At 44.0% G+C, this 17,155-nt stretch overlaps 1 protein-coding gene across 7 annotated transcripts in view; it reads left to right on the plus strand.

Moving 5' to 3' along the window:
• Nucleotides 1–17,155, plus strand: part of DAAM2 (dishevelled associated activator of morphogenesis 2) — a 276,747-nt gene that overhangs the window by 17,502 nt on the left and 242,090 nt on the right. For 2 of the 7 annotated variants that reach the window (XM_090046790.1, XM_090046783.1), the window contains exon 1: nt 10,548–10,808. The exons of the other annotated variants lie outside the window; for them this stretch is intronic. The gene's annotated coding sequence lies outside the window, so the exon portion shown is untranslated. Of the gene's footprint in view, nt 1–10,547; nt 10,809–17,155 lie in introns of those variants that run through there. 7 annotated transcript variants of the gene reach the window in all.

Here is a 17,155-nt window from a genome sequence, read left to right on the forward strand (position 1 = left end):
ATGGGATAATATCTGTCTCTTTTCCATGTTCTCCAAAGACATTTTGACCCCAATGAAGCTTTAATCTGTTAAAAAAGCTTATGTGTTCCTAAAAGGGCTATGGATTCAAGCTCTACATACAACTTAATCTAATCAATGTTGAAGAAGTTCAACATTTTCATAAATGATTTGGATGATAGGACTGAGTGCCCATGTAGCAAATTTGTGGATCAGCTCAAGTTCAGTGGAGTGGCAGACACCCTAGGGGGAGGGCTAGGATCCAGAATGAACCAAAGTGGCTGAAAAATCATCCACAATTAATCAGGTGAGATCCAACAAGGACAAATGCAAAGTCTTGCCCTTGGGATGGAATAATTGCATGTACAAATACAAACTGAGGAATGACTGGCTAGGTTGCAATCTAGAAAAGGACTGGTGGTTGCAGCAGACCATGCACTGAATATGCACCAACAGTTTATCTTGTTGCAATAAAAGCCAACAGCATTCTGGGTTGTATTAATAGGAATGTCACTTACAGATCCATGGAAGTGGCTGTGCTGCTTCTATTCAGCACTGGTGAAGCTTCATCTGAAGTACTATGTACAGTTTTTAGCCCTGCACTTTAAGAAGGATGTGGACAAGTTGGAAGGATTCCAGCTCTGAGCAATAAAAATTTATTAGGGGCCTGGGAGTAAGACTTACAAGGAAAGGCTGGAAGATCTAGATTTATTTAGCCTGGAGACGAGAAGACTGAAGGGAATGTGATGACATTCTTCAAATATCTGAAGGGCAATTTATAGAGAAGATGGAGATGGGTTTTTCTCTGTGCCTGTAGGGGATAGGAAAGAACAGTTCCCTCAAGCCACAGCAGAGGAAATTTAGGTTGGAGACTAGAAGGAATTTTCTGACTGTGAGGGTAGTCAAGCATTGGAACAGGTTATCTAGAGAAATAGTGGAGCAGGTTGGACAAGCCCTCCTTTCCTATCATTCTGTGAACCCAGATGTCTTAGAACTGGTGCTGGCCTTTAACTTTCTTTGGGTTTTCTGCAGGAATCATTTAAATGGTTGAAATACCTTGAGGAGAATGGATCTCACATTATCTCCGTCATGTGGGAACTGAACAATCATGATGAAATGTGGCCCAATCCTACATTTGCCCTAGAGAAACTAGGGAAGAATCAGAATCCCTACATTAAATGCATGCTGCTTTCCTGGCACATGCTGGATCTCCTCCTGGCTCGCATTGTCACTGATGGAATTCAGCCTTGCAGGCAATGGGTGTGCCTCTCTTCATATCCCAGTCACACTCTTCACTCAAATTAATGCTTTCCCCCCACCCCTTCAGAGCAGCACAGCTTTATTGTTAATCACTTGTACTGCTCAACATCCCTCTCCAGCATAGGAGCTGCACATTGCTAATCCCCTTAAAGCCATCCTGCCTGTCAAGTATAACAAAGAAGCTTTAATACTTTTTTTTTTGTCCTTTCTCCACCGGCACCTACATTCAAACAATTTTCCAAGTGTGCAACTCAGCACCTCGCTTCCATGAACATGGAGCCACCTTTCTGTAGGAACCCTGTCACATTTCCAGGACTCCTCTGTATACAGGAATTCCTGTAAGGAAAGCCAAGTGTTCTTCAGGAAAGTGTGTGTCATAAACCAGGATGACTTCTATGTGGTAGAAATCATGCCATGTCCAGGAAAATCAGGGTGGGTTAAATGTGGAAGAATTAAGAAAAAAGAGGAGTTTGGGAGCAGACAGCTGAGACTAAATGTCATTTACCATCAGTTGCTATAATAAGGTCAGCTGCTTTCCTAATAGAGCACAGCTTCTTAGAAAGGGATTGGCTCTTCTAATTATTTTGCATAGGAATTCGAGAAAATATTTGTAGTTTGGAATTTATGTATCACTTTGTACGAGCATGAAACTGTCTAACCATTCTCCAGAGCAGGGGCTATAGACAGATGCTATTATTCCCACTTCACAGATGTGTTACTGTTATAGAGTTGGTGGGTCAGTTGCTGGAGCCTGCTCCACCTGCTTTGTTTCACCGAAATGGTAGAGAGGATTCCAGTTAAAACCTCACAGATCCAACTACTTGGACAGTCTTTTTGAATGGAAGGGAATTTCTATGTGGTGTGGGGATAGTATAAAAGTGCTATATTTTTTAGCTTGGTCCCCAGGATAGCACATTAGGGACATTAGTTCCTTAGGTAAAGGATGTGCAGATGAGGCCCACAGATAGCTGAGTGTCATTTATAGCAGCTGGGAAACTGCTCTAAGTTGCAGCAGAGGCCAAACATGCCCCTGAACAGTAAGCCACAAAGGCAGCTTACAGCCACCTTTGCATTTTCCCATCTGGTCTTGTTCAGAGTTGAGCTCTACCAAAATAAATCATGTGGCCTCAAGTCTGAACCCAAATTAAAAACTGTTCCCCATGCGGGAATAAATGGGAACTCTAATTCCATAATGAGATGTTCCTGGACATTTCACTTATTTATTGTTTCTAGGTTTTGTGTACATTTTTACATTTCAGTTCCTTCTGCAAAGACACTGCCATGCTTTCTTTGTAAGTGACTGGACACACAGGTGGAGACTTCATTAGTCTCTTGTATTAGCTGATAATTTTTTTCTGTTGCTCTGGATTAGCATCAGGCAGGTCTCTGAAGGGTAGTCCTCCTAGTTTGAATAGGTCATGAACACAGCACAAAGTATTGCATGTAGTTGCTAGTGCTAGATTACATTCCAGATCTCCCACTTTCCCCTTTGTTAGGGAGAGCTGCTCAGAGGCCATGTCTATAATGCTGCTGTAGTACTCCCCAGAGCTTTGCTGAGAAAGACCCTCTTAGCTCCTGCTCTCACTTTGCATGTGTTAAACCCAGGAATGAGGTGGGGAAACTGTCCTGAGGGCACCCTCCTCTGCTCCTCTTGAGACCTCTGCCAGTGCTGTGTTTGCCTCAGGATGGCTTCAGGGTTATTTCTGGGCTTGGCGTTGGAGGAGTGGGAGTGGGTCAGTTAGGTATGCTGAGCAGTGCTCAAGAGATGCAGCAGACAAGGTGTAGATATGCCCAAAGGACACTGTTTGCTCATGCTCACAGTTACATTCTCCTTTTCTAAGCGGGAGGAGAATACTACGTGGAAGCCAACATGTGGCAGTCATGGGGGGAAATGATAGGGAGCTTCATTTTACAAAGCAATGACCTGTACAGCTCTATCTTTGACTTCCCTTTTGCCTCAGAGCAGCTGTAATCCAGTTATATTGATGAGACAATTTCCTTTTTAGAAAAAAATTATTTTGTCTCCCCTTCCTACTGCTTCCTTGTCTCTAAGTCTTGCCCTTCCAATCGTTTATAAACATTTTGACTGGCTAAAAACAAATGGCTGCCCTTCACCTTCCCCATCTGTTTCCCTTGCATCAGGCTCAGTTTCTATCTCAGCAATGAACCACACTTGCCAACAACTCATTAAATCTAAATAGATAATGGATATGAGGGTTAAAACGGGTTTAAGAAAGAAGGTGGGAAATGAGCCAAGAGTGTGAAACAGAGAATTCAGAGAGAGGAAGCTGCAATGTGCAATACAGAGAGAGACTCAAAACAATACTTCAGATCCCAGTGTCCTTTTGGACATAGATCTGAAGTTGGTAGCTGGCCCAAATGTCTATAACTAGCTAATCCTAACCCCTGGATCTCAAGATCTCTCCATGTGATCTAAACTTTGGATATATTCAAGTCTGGATATGATTTTTGTGGTTCAGCCCCATCTCTGAGCCCAGAATAGACTCATTAATCAGAACAATCATTGGGATAGCATCTCTCCATTGGAGCGGCAGAGAAACTTCCTTGTTGGTATCATGAGGACTGCTACAAATAATTAGGTATCTGGTATGTTGACTTGGATTTGTTCAAAGGACATTTTCCAAATGTATAAGCACAACATTTTGATTTACTTTACAATTGTTATGAAGCTAGGGCTTTAAAATTCTTTTTCTTTTCCAATCTACCTTTTTTCCTCTCTAAGAAAATGAACCCCCAGAGACAATTAATGCTTATAATAGACTTCAACAAATAGTACTCATTTTTACTTTTCTTGTGGCAACAGTCAGCTAAGAAATTTTGTACTTAATGGTGTATTGGTGTCAGCAGTATGCAGGAAAAGTAAAGCTGTAAATCCATTTCAGTTTCAAATTACTGTCAGTAGATATATGTTCTAGGACAATAACACACAAACATGTACATACACACACATACATGTGTAGATTCAGTAGCACTTACCCACTGGAAAAATACATAACTCATTAGTTTTCATATTTTTGAAGTGTCCATCTCCTAAGAAGACTTATTAGATGGCCTGAGCAGCACTGTCTACAACCTAAGTTGATTAAAGTTCAAGTATGCTCAAATCTGAGACTCTGGCTTGCTCTATTATATAGAACAGGGTGAAATGTTTGAATCTGGAACTCAACAGTTCCTAACTTTGAGGCTATTTCAGCCTGCATGTGCTACAAAAGTCAGTGGGAACAGGAACAAGTTCCTGGAGTTCAGGTTTTGGCCTGGCCCCAGGATTAATAACAACAACAACACTAATAACAGCAATGCTAACTAAAAGAAACTAGATGCACATATATATTATTCCCATCTTACTAAGCAAGTGTCCTTCCCAAAAGGTGACAACACTTCTGGGGGTAAGATAGTGAGGGAGGCAGGGATTTCCTGAACCTATCCAAACATAATGTCACCTTTATTGTTCTCTCTCATGGTGGTACACAATCTGCTGTTCTGCGTGAGCTCTGTGTATTACAGCCAGGAGATGCTTGATCCTTTTCACATTTTTGGAAAGTGGAAAACAGGCAGAACCAGTCTCCACAGAGGAAAGATTAAAGACTTGCTAATTCTGCAGCCTGAGGTGACTGAGCAAAAGGAGTCACTGATCCTGTTATCAACATTTGAGAGATGGTGTCAGACCCAGACATGGCATTTAGCCCTGCCCACAGAGCTGTGTAATATAATCTCATTGTCAGATGGAGCAGGCAGCCTGGCACTGGGTCTCCATTCACAATAGGCACCTTTGTTCCCAGATAAATGGATGTGTGTCCCTTTGTTTTGATAGCTGATCTAACAAACAATTTAGATCTCCAAAGGCAGTGAGGTCTGATAGAAACTGTTGTAGGACATTCAGTGAAAAACCGTGTGTGTGGATGGATGGATGTAAGCATGTATGGCACAACTTACCCTTTTTAAATAGTTCTTTCCCCCCTGTCTTCTCATTCCCTATCACTAAGGATGCAGAAGGACCTCTGGTTCTTTATCTGATCCTGTTACTGCTTTCCTACCTGAATTGATAACCCTTCATTTCAACATTCAGACCTAACTGCTTAGGAAGATGATCATCATGCCTTAAATACAAGACCGTGATTCTGGGTAAGGAAGCGGTAGGAAGAGTTTGGAAAGGAAGAAGTAGGAAATTTTGCATCAAGTAAAGTCAACACAGCTACAATTTCACTCACAGATTCTGTTAACATGCAAATATATAAATAACCACATAGATTCAGTCTTCATTCTTGGATTGCAGAGCTTGGAAATGCATTGTTTGGGACCCAAGGGTATCTCTCTCACTTCCTTAAGTAGCTATTTGATTTCTCTGATAATTTTGTTTTCTCTGTTCTGGCCCCTTACATTTCAAAGGGACTGGCAGGGAAGCAGGACTGGCTGTCATTTTTTTGAGGCAGAGCTGAGTTTTATATTAGAGAGGAAGACCTATATGCTGTGCTCTTTTTGACAGAGATGGTACTTTCTTGATTTGACTGTTTCCTTTAGTGTAAGCTATAAACCATTTTCCATGACAGGATAAGGTATATGTTGCCTGTGTATATCAATGGGGATTCCTCTTAACAGTAACAGCTGTATGATGATCAGGCTTATTTTTGCGATGCACTTTTTAGGTTTCAGTGAGGCAGCAGGAGCTCCTAATTGATAAAAACTACCCTGCCTTTTGCTTCTTCCACAGTGGGCACATCTACACATGCATTTGATCCAGCCTAAGTTTAGTCTGGTGTAAGATACTCTGAAGTAAGTGCTTTTGGGCAGGCACCTACACACGTGGGGATTAGGGAGTAGATTTGCTGCTCTTTACACCTAGTTTCCCACAGCCCTGCAATGGGTCCCTGCCACGACCAGGTGGAGCTTTAGGTTCCCCCTGGGTGCTAGCCCAGGGGCTGGCAGGGAGCACTGGGCCAGGAGACAGCTGCTGCCAGGGCAGGGACTGGGACAGGGAGCCCCTGGCTCTGGCTCCACAATTAGGGGCAGGGGACTTGTAAAGAGCTGCAGGGGAGGGGCCCCCTGCCTCTGGCCCCCTGCCCCAATCCATGGGTGGGGCTGCTAGCAGCTAGTTTGCTGCTATCTGCCCCACCAGCAGATCAGGGCAGGGGACTGGGACCTACTCCACCCCTGCAGCTCTTTCCAAGCCCTGTGCCTCTGTCACCCATATCAGGGCATGGGGGTGGAAACTGTCCCTGACCAGGACAGGTTGTAGCCCCCACCCTGCACACCAGGAGGAGGCTAGACAGCTTATTCCCCACTCAGCTTGGTGAGCCTGGAGCTTGGGGTGGGGAGGGGGATAGGTTGGGGGGATTGTTCCCTGCCCAGCTCCATGAGTGCAGAGCTGAGCAGGGAACAAGCTCCCCAGCCTGTTCCCCCCAGCTCTGTGCTTGTGGAGCTGGGCAAGGAACAGGCTCCCCTGCCTTCACCAGCAGGAAGGTCAGTGCCGGCTCCATGACCGTGGGCTGATGCTGGAAGACCCTTATCTCCCATCAGTTCTGTGATGCAGGGCTGGCGCTGGGAGATAAGGATCTCCTAGCACTGGCCTGGCAATTGCAGAGCTGGCACTGGGAGATAAGGGTCTTCCAGCCCCCCACTCCCGAATTGTGATAGTGGAGTTGGGGCAGGTAGATAAGAATCTCCCTGGCCCCACTCTCCCATTGCAATCTTGGAGCAGGGGACTTGGAGCTCCCTGTTGCCGTGGCAGAGGAACAAAGTCCCCTACCAGGCTCCTATGGTAGAGCCTGCCCTGGCAGCCAGCAGCTCCTGGGGGCAGCGATCTATCTCCCGGCCCCTGGTGGACAGCTGGCCAGAAGCAGATTTTGCTCCCAGCCAGGCATGTACATGAGTGCTACTGCACTGCTACTAATCTCAAGTAAATTTGCTACTTGCATCTGCAGGTAGGAAATTTACTCGGAATTAGGAAGGTTTATTGCATAGTAAACGTGCATGTGTAGACGGACATGTTTACGTCACAGTAAATTATGCTAAAGTGCAGTTAAACGTCTCGTGTAGATGTGTCCAGCGACTATAAGTACAATTGCTGGATCATATTTTAACACTCGAGTGAAGCTGATTAATTTTACACCCATAGTTCAGAGTTGGAAAAACTGAGAAATTGAGACATTAGATAATTTGCCCATTCTCACACAAAAAGTCAGCCCAAGGGCTGGGACAGAACCTCTAGTCCACAGTGCTTTTCAATAAACCGCACTTACCTTCCAGTACTAGAAGATAGGAGTCCTGATCTAACCCAAGGACCACACTCTCTGAAGAGACTATTTAAGCCCCACATTTGGAAGCTCAAGTTCATGCTTATATGTATATATGAAAAAAATGTAGCAGACTTAGAAGAATTAGTGATTGAACAGACCCGTCTAATCATCTATCTTGCTGGCAACAGTGCAGGACTGCCCCCCGCAGAACAGATTCTGGCATTTGCAAATATACCTGTAAAATCAGAATACATCTTTTTATTCATCTGGAGTACTGGGATCCCTCTATATTTTTAGAGATAGGTATTTTGTATGTTATGCTGCTTTCACTCTGACATCTCTCACTCAGGCTTTTTTGTACCCATTTCACATCCATATGTGCTGACTGAGAACTAAGCAAATGATCTGGGTGACCACTCAGGCAGGGCATTTTATTTCATTTTCCTCATGAGCACACTGATGGTCTGCCTTTTCTCCTGTGTTCACACAACTTAGGCCCTGTACAAGATGCCAAGGTAAAAGAGGAGATGGTGCCAGTAGCACTTAGACCTATCTCAGCCTTAGCCTCTGGTCTGAAGGTCCAAAGCTGTTCTTGGGCCTTCATGCTGAACTTCTGGCTCCTCTGCCAAAGCAGATGGGGCCTGATGTTGAGACTTACTCTCCTTCCTTTGTTAGTCAGTCAGTGTCATTCCTACCCTCTCCCTTTGCTCCAATGAAGATGTCAAAGGTTCTGGGAGAGGAGTGGGGAGTCAGGCACCTTGAGCAGTTGGTAAGGTTACAGGAAAGAGAACAAGTAAAAGACATTACTGTAGCTGGTGACAAGTACCTACCCTGTAAGAGAGGGAGCTGAAGGATTAGCAGTAAAGGAAGGGTTGAGCGAAGGGGACTAATAAAATGGAAATATTAATGGACATGGGACATTGTTGGGACATAAGGCATTAATAGACAGGTGAGGGAATTGGGATGGGGTCACGGATGGCTGGGGAAGGCTTTTTCAGCTTTGCGTAACTAACACAAATTGTATGTGTAAATCATATAAAATGCTCGATTTTTTTGTTGTGCAGAAGCCAGACAAGCCTGTGGCACTGTTCACACTAGAAGAACTTTAATCAGTTCCCATGATTTATTAATACAGGGCTGTTAAAGCTTAAGACTGGCATTTACTAGGTTGGATACCTTCTCCACTTGCAGGGCTGGACTGCTCCTTTGGAGTGGTTAATCGTTGTCTTATGATCATAAGATCATAGAAACATAGGGCTGGAAGGGTCATCTAGTCCAGACCCCTGCTCAAGGCAGGGTCATCTTTGACTAAACCATCCCAGCCAAGTGTCTGTCAAACTGCTCTTGAATATTTCCAGGAACAGGGAGTCCACAAATTCTCTTAGGTGGCCTGTTCCAATGCTTGAGCAACCTCATAGTCAGAAAGTCCCTCATAATCTCCAACCTAAATTTCCCCTGATGCATCTTAAGGCCATTACTCCTAGTCCTGTACTGGATGGCAACAGATAAAAGTCAATCTTATCCAATGAAACCAATTGTGCAGGCCTCATTAGCACTAACAGGACCCCTGCACTTTGTACCGTTATTTGTTATCGTGCAAAGCAAGCTTAGGGTGGCGCCAAACTGGAATGGTAGCATTTTACCACATTTTGTTCTTACTGTGTGCCGGTATTAAGGACTGTATAAGGTTCAGGACAGCAGTAAATTGGTTCCACATTGTCTGGTTTAACTTATCAGTCTGAAGGCAATGCTTTTCTCCAGGGGACTTTTGCCTTATATGGCTAAATCATATTTTTAACATAGCTTTTTTGGGATACGTGTTGGTCGGCATTGTCCCTATCATTGTTTAGTTGTTATCACAGCAAGGGTAAACAATCTGTACAAAAAGCAAACCATATAGTGCCAGTGTGGATAATTTTTATGAGATTGATGGGTGGGGGAGGGAAAAGGAGAGGAAATGGAACAGATCCAGGATTTCTATAAGAGAACTGTGTCACCTTCCCTAAGTGTCAGGGAGTGCAAAAACTGCTGCCTGTCAGAGAGCAGGAGCAGTACACTTAAAAAAGGCATTTCTCCTATGTTTACTGTACTATGTATATTCAAGGTAGGTACATATAAAGCTGGGGAGTGGAAAATCCACTAAAAATAGTGGATAACTATGAAAATAAAATTATGCTAAGAGTGAGAGAGAAAAAACCTAGGAAATTACAGCTTTGCATTTGCTAAAGATGTATCCTCTGTATTATAAAAGATCTTAATGGCAACGTAGGCTGAATCACTTGCAGACATCCCTGATTGGATAAACTGTGTAAAATATTCATATATTATTTTGGGGGTTGGGGCTGGGTGGGGGTTGCAGGGCAGTGTGATGTGGGCCACCTGAATTCAGTTCCCATTGCTCAAGGCTAAGATCAAGTGTTGGCCTTTTGCCTCAGATCAAGGTGGGGGCATCTGAACCCCAAGACCTCTAGGCTTGAGCCTGCATGTAAGATGTCTGCGAATGGATTTGGGAGCATCTAAAATCCCAGGGTGAGAGCTTGGGATGGAGGATGCTTGCTGATTGTAGCGCCAGACATGGTGTTTAGAACAATTGAGTTCTGTCTGCTCAATCAATATGGTTTTGGAAGAACTGAATTCTGCTCAATCAATATGATTTGAAACTGATTTGGCTGATTTGACCTGGAACACAAAATACATTAATAAAAAAAAAAGGTAGTTTAATTAAACAGTCAAGTCTCAGGTATTATTACCCTGTCTCCTCCCTGTTTCTAGGATAGTTCCTACCCACTTTTCTAAGTACCCTGACAGTCTTGAATGAAAAGCTGTATGGAAAAATAAAGTGTTGTTGTTAATGGGGCATGTGGGAAACTATTTCATACCCTGATGGTTATCAGCAAGGTTTCAAGCAATGAGTATACACCCTCCCCATAACCTCTTTTATCCAAACCGCACCCACCCAGACACCACCCCCTTCGGATTTCCTCAAAAGTGCCTGTTCATGCATATTCATTGTCAGCCTGGAGCTTGTCCCTTTAAGAAAGTGTAACACAGTAGCAGAGGAGGGCCCTGCCTCCTGAAGCTTGTAGCACTGGAGCCCAGCTCTGGAATGGGAAACAGTTCCTGATCTTTATCCGAATACAGTACTCACAGGCGGCTGCCCTATCTCCAGCACTCAGTACCATTCAGCGTGGAAATCAGCACTCCTGCCTGGCTCCCTGACACAGGCTGGAAGTTCTTGGGCTCTGAGCTCAACTGCTGTAAAAAGCAAATAGGAAAATATACAGCTGGATCAAATTGGTAAGTCAAACTAGAGTCACATCCTCCTCCTTGGGCTGCAGCTTTGCTTTATTTTTCATACTCTTTTCAGGCTGTTGTGTGGATTCCCCCCTCTCTTCCCCTCCCCATATTGTCTTCTAAGTAGAGCAGCTGGGAAAAAAGTGGAGGGCAAACAAGAATGTAAAATGGCTAGGAAGCATTTGTCCTTTCTTTCTTTCTTTCTTTCTTTCTTTCTTTCTTTCTTTTTTTAAATCTCCCACCTCCCCCATGAATGCTTTGCTGTAAGAGAAAACCAGCCACTGCATTTTGTAAGGGGGTAAGGGAAGAGTTCTAACTGGCTTTTGTAGTGAAAATTATGTTTTAAAAAGAAATCCTTTTAAAGAGCTTGAAATGAAGTGACTTGTCATTTCCTTTAAAAAGGTAAAAACACATCTCATGTTCTACATTTCTTTAAATGTAGTTGACTCCCTGTACAATAAGGGAAGGTTTTTAAACATGAGCTGTTGATAGAAAGTTTGTTTTCTAAATATACCTGAAAAAGTTGCATATGATGTTGATTTGTTTTAGATAAAAATGAAGTGGTAGAGTTGGACGCTCAGGCAGTGGTACAAAATGCAGTTTTGTTTGCAGCAGACGAGGGCAGCATTGCTACATCTGGTAATGATCCACTGTCAAATAGTTAAAGTTGTTAAAACTTTGAAGTGAATAAATGAATGAGTAATAAGTGAGTCAAAAAAAAAAAGATATATGTGTAGAGACTGTTATACTGTAGAGTTTTTATAACAGGAAAATCCTTGAATTTTCTTTTTCTTTTTTTTTTTTTAACTTTATGGAACAAATATTGGCTAATGATCTGAACTGTTATAAGAATACATTTTATATCAGTCACATCAGAGCCTAGTTATAAAAATAAAATTCTGAATTTATGAATGAGAGAGGAGTTAAATCTTTCATTGACCGGTTTCCTGGCACGCTAGCCACTGATGTAGCTTTTTGAGCAATGCAGAAAAATGACTCGTGCTGCACGCGAGCTCTTAAAGGTAATGTAGGGTTCTTATTACTGCTTCTCCTGTATCAGGGGCTGTGCTTCATGAGTAGATTCAACCAAAATAAAAAATGATAAGGTACAGGACTAAATAGTTTGTTAGAATTTCTGAGAAACATCTTTTGAGAGAGAGATTGGAGGTTAATTCTATGTGAACCAGACTGCAAATCAGAATTTGAGCTCAGAGTCTAAAAATGTATGTTTGCATCCAATACAATCAAGTGATCAGTGCAGAAGACTGGACTGAGTAGCCAGGATTTGGGGGCCGTGGATCTGTCTCTGACATGACTATGGTCAAGTGTCAGGAAGGTAGGGTGCTAGGTGGATGGGCACTGGGATTACTTAGTTCTATTTCCAGTTTTGCCAGCGATACTGCATTACTTGAGACTAGACTCTTAACTCTTCCATGCCTTTTTTTACCGATCTATAAAATAAGGGTTGCAGCAGATAGTATTACAACATATGTATTGCTATATATACACATTCATCCATGCCTGTGGGTATACAAATACTTAACTTTTTATAAAAGGTGGCTTTTAAGTGCCTTGACATCTTCAGATGAAGATGCTAGAAGAAAATGACAGTATTGTTTTAAATGATATCATTCAATTAAGGCTAGAGAGGGCTCTGAGCTCACAAGTTCCTACCTAGCCCCAAATTCATCAGGGCTTGATATCTATTTTAGGGTTTAAGATTTCTATTCTTTCTTGAGTGCTAAGGTAATCTGAAGTTGCAACATTCATTCCTACTACTTTAAAAAGTGCTTGGGTAGGGTGGAGTGGGTAAAATTAGTGTCTGAAATCTTAACACAAGACATGGTGGGAAAGGCAGATTAACGCAGGCTGAATGACTGTATGGAATCTGCTTATTCAGGCTTTCCGTGACTACACTTCACTGAAGAGTTTAGACTACTGTTACATGCGTTGGGCCAGTAGCATGTATGAACACTAATTAACTTCCTACATTGCAGGAGGCATTTAAAGAAGTATGAGGAAGCATGTCCTTGAACTAGTGAGCAGACAAGTACTACCCTTTTCTCATTTGTTGTGACATCTGTTTGTCTTTGTCATGCATCCACGGGCAACATGCCTTATAAAATACCCCTTGATGAGATGCATTCTCCAACATCAGATTTTTCTTCCCTTCCCCCAATGTCTTGATTGCTTTCTGTTATTGAAGATACTACTTATTTGCTTCTCTCTTTCTCAACTGGAGTGGTCACAGGTCAGTTATCTAAGTGCTGCTTGCTTTTGCTTTTTCAGTAATGTGCTTTTTTTCTTCTTCAGTAACTTCATTTTAAGCAGCTGTCCTTCTGGAATTACTCAACTGGAGGTCCTGCTGTCCATCTGTCATTGAATTTGGTTAGGGTATGCCAGCTTTCTCAGGGAGATAAAGGAGGCTGCCCCCAGAGTTAGATGAAGTGCTATGTTGTTTGGCTAATCCCTGATCTAGAAAGGTGGCAGGAGTGATTGATTCTCTAAGGTACTTTAGCAAGGCCTTTAAAAGACTGAATCTCCTTTTTTGATTTGGGCTATAGAGTCATGTAATGTACAGCATCAATTTTCATTCTCTGCTCGTGAAACTCTTACTAGTTAGGGTAACAAGATTAAAGTGTAGATAAAATGATCAGAAACATCAGGGAAAACTTGCCTCTAAACAATGCCCCTTTGAGCACCCAGGCTGCTCTTGAGATGGCTGTGACAACTAGTATTTTCCCTCTTCACTGACTGACATTTAGGTCATAATAATAATCCCGTTTATCAGTTGCATCTTCCAACCTGCTCCTTTGGCCAGCATGTCTGCTTCACGTAGCATGTACTTTCCATCCAACTTCTGTTGGTTTTTTCCACTTACTAGGTCCTCAGACTGTAGTCTCCTATTCTATCCACAGTCCACAGAGTACCTGATCCCATTCCTACTTATGTTCCTAGGATTCTGCTTGAAGGTCTGTTCCAGAGCCTGCACTGTTAATTTATTTGTGCATGATGCTCAAATGTGGCTCTACTCCTGATGATTGTCTTCATGTGACTGGGGTACATACTTTCTAAAAAAAGAGAGAGATTCCCCCTCCCCTGGTTTCTTAAACTTGTAAATAAAACTGGGCTGGCTTGAATGGCTTTTTTGAATACTGAGGTCTTTGAGATCACCCATTACAAACTCTTTCCCTAACAATGAAATACTCTTTACCCTTCAGATGATGCTTATGACATTGGGATGACCCTGAAGTCTGATTTTTTTTTTTTTTTCTTTTGGAGGTCTTGTTTGTCATTTAGTTATGCTGTTGCTGACACCACCATGTGAATCTACCCAGACTGAGACCCGTGGTTGCTCTGTATACTGTTGACAGTTCAACTCTTAATGATTTGTCTCTGCTTAGTAACTACCAGTGTTTGTTTTGCAGGTCTCTTAGTTCTTGCTCTTAATGTAGAATTGAACACCTGCCATAATCTGCCTACTATAGACTTCCATAAAAGTCCTCCACTGGGAACACCACTGCCTTTTTGGAGAAGTGAAAATTACAGTACAGTTTTTTTTTTGGTACTCACAGTACAGTTGGATATGGTTTACTTCCTGCTCTTAGTATGATTCCCTTAACATAAAGACCCAACTGCTCTTCTAGCAAGGTCCCAACTCATATCTCTGTTCCATCTGTAGAGTTTGGTAAGTTAATTGCACTTTGTTGTGTTTTTCTTTTTGTCTATGGAATTTGATTCCTCTTTGAGATCATTTGTCATTCTTATAAATCAAAGGGGGCTGGCTTGTTTGGGCCTCATTTACTAACTTGACCATTATGTCTCGATCCAGTACTTGAAATCCTTATACAAGGGATGTTTCTGTCTATTACTTACTCCCATTTATATTCATAGAACATGACACTTGGACTGTTCAAAACCATGTGATGAAAATGTATGTGAGTGTGTGCAGCACTGGATGGATTTGCAGATCTGCTTATAGGTGTTCCTGTCTTCTCTGTGGCTGAATATATACATCATTGCCCTGAGTCTATTTGTAAAATTCACAGTTGAGAGAGCCTCCAACTGCTGGTAGGCCTTCAGCCATCCTGAATTTCATGTGTAATTGGCACGCATTAACAACTGGTGCCTCCTGCGACTGGGGGGGGGGGCACCATGGCAATGAGTAGGGACCTCCCACAGCTAGTGCTGTTGGTGGCAAAGGGGAGAGGGTGCGGGCAGCAACTGCCCACAGAAGCTGCAAGCAGCTTCAGCGGTGGTCAATCTCAGCGGAGGCACGTGTATGCATTGCCTATGTTGGCACGTGTTGCTACCAGATCATGAGGGTTTGCAGAGGTGACAAAGAATAGGGTGTGAGATTAAAGCATGGGTGGGCAAAATATGCCCCACAGGCTGAATGTGGCCCATGGAGGGTTTTTGTCCAGTCTGCGGCAGGTCCCTCGGTCCTCCCTGACCCAGGCACCATCTGGCCATGGCGTGTCTTGCTGTCCCTTGGGCACACAGAGGGGCTGGGGCAGCTCCATGGCTGGACTGCCTTTCAAGGTAACCCAGGTGGCAGCACCTCCTTCCAGCTGTCACTGCCACTGGCTTGAGTCCTGTGGTACTGGTGGGGACCTGAATGCGCAGCCCCGACCCGGTCTGGCCTACGCCTGCTCTGGACTTGCCTGTGCTGAGCAGCGGTGGCAGCCAGGCAGGAACTGTTGCTCAGCATAGGGAAAAGCAGCCCCTACCCCTCACTGCTGCTGGGCACTTCCTGCTGTAATTGTCTGGAGCCCACGCATGGGCTGCCCTGTATCTCTGCTGCCATCACCACCACCTCCAGGCTGCCCAGTGGGGCAGCACAGAGCAGCTGCAGGGCAGCCCAGTGTGTGCACTGGGTGGCTGCAGCAGGAAGCATCTTGCAGTGGTGAGGAGAGGCTGCTTTTCTCCCTGCACTGAGCAACGGTTTCTGCTCTGCTCTGCTGCTGCCACTGTTCAGCACAGGCGAATCTGGAGCAGGTACAGGGCGGGCTGAGTTGGGGCTGTGGAGCGTGAGTCCTCATAGGTACTGTAGGGATGGGGCTAGCAGTGGCAGCAGCCAAAAAGAGCTGCCACTGCCTGGTCTGCCTAGAAAGGCAGTCCATCTGCAGAGCTGTCCCAGCCCTGCTGTGTGCCTCCTCCAACCCCCGCCCCCCCCCCCCAATATACAAGAATAAGACCTTCATTTGGAGGTATTATGCAGTCACCTCTGTATTCCCAACACAAACATGCAGAAACTAGGACAAAAATTAAAAGATGTTATTGTCAGCATTTGATTTTTTTCCAGTTCCAAGATGGCAACCCCTTTCCCAAAAGGAGTACTTCTGGGGCAAGGCAAGGGACTTCTGGTAGCAAAGATCAGGGGTTAACGGGTGGGACTTCTGGTCCCAAGATGGCTACCGGGGGCAGGGCACTTGTCAAGGGGTGAGACAACCCATGCAGCCCTTGACAGCTCACCAAAACGTGTTAAGCAGCCCTCCATCTAAAATAATTGCCTGCCCCTGGATTAAAGTGACTTGGGGTAAAGAGGAAAGATCTCTCAGGTCTGCTTTCTTTCAACGATAACTTTGGTGAGAGTACCCAAATGCAGCTAGTTCTGATTGGTCCCTCTAGACAGATCATTCAAGACCTATCTGCATGTATAAGAATATTCTTTAAGGTAGCATTAGTCTCAAGCTGTGTCTTAGCAGGTGTATCTACACATAAAATTAATATGATGCAATAAACTCTGGAGTAGTTCAAGCTGGAGTCAGCTGCTCCTGGGTACAGCGTCTACACATGCACTCGGGACAGCAGCAACTTGAGCTAGGGTGGAGTAGCCTTGGACTGGCAGCAGTTTTGGGAAAGGGTGGGGGAGGGAGGCAGCCTGAGCTCTGGGTGCCGGTGGAGGGGCTGGCTGGGACACAAGACTACGAAAGTGCGGAGTCATGCCGCAGGCAGCCCCTGTACCTTACCACCCTTGTGTCCCAGTCAGCCCCTGTCACCATCTACAAGTGCTTTGTCACACTTAATTACTTTGCTGAAGATGCTATCTTATGGCAGAGTTAATTCATTTCCTGCACCCTAATACCAGTGCACATGTAGATGAGATGGTGAAGCTTTACTGTGGAGCTGATTAGTCAACTCTGCAGTAAAGCACATGTGTAGCTGCACCCACTGATCACTAGTGGGCCATGAGGCAATATGGGTAGTCCCATGGGTCACATTAGCCTTTTCCCTTTCCCCTTCCTCTCCTCCCTTTTTTTTCAACTTTTTAGTTGAAATACAGATGCCATGGTGGTCCATGAGAAATATTGAGGATTGACAATGGTCCAGCAGTTCAAAAAGCTTGG

The sequence above is a fragment of the Crocodylus siamensis genome, chromosome 1 (assembly GCF_052110815.1).
Source record: "Crocodylus siamensis isolate JL-2025a chromosome 1, ASM5211081v1, whole genome shotgun sequence".
NCBI lineage: Eukaryota > Metazoa > Chordata > Crocodylia > Crocodylidae > Crocodylus > Crocodylus siamensis.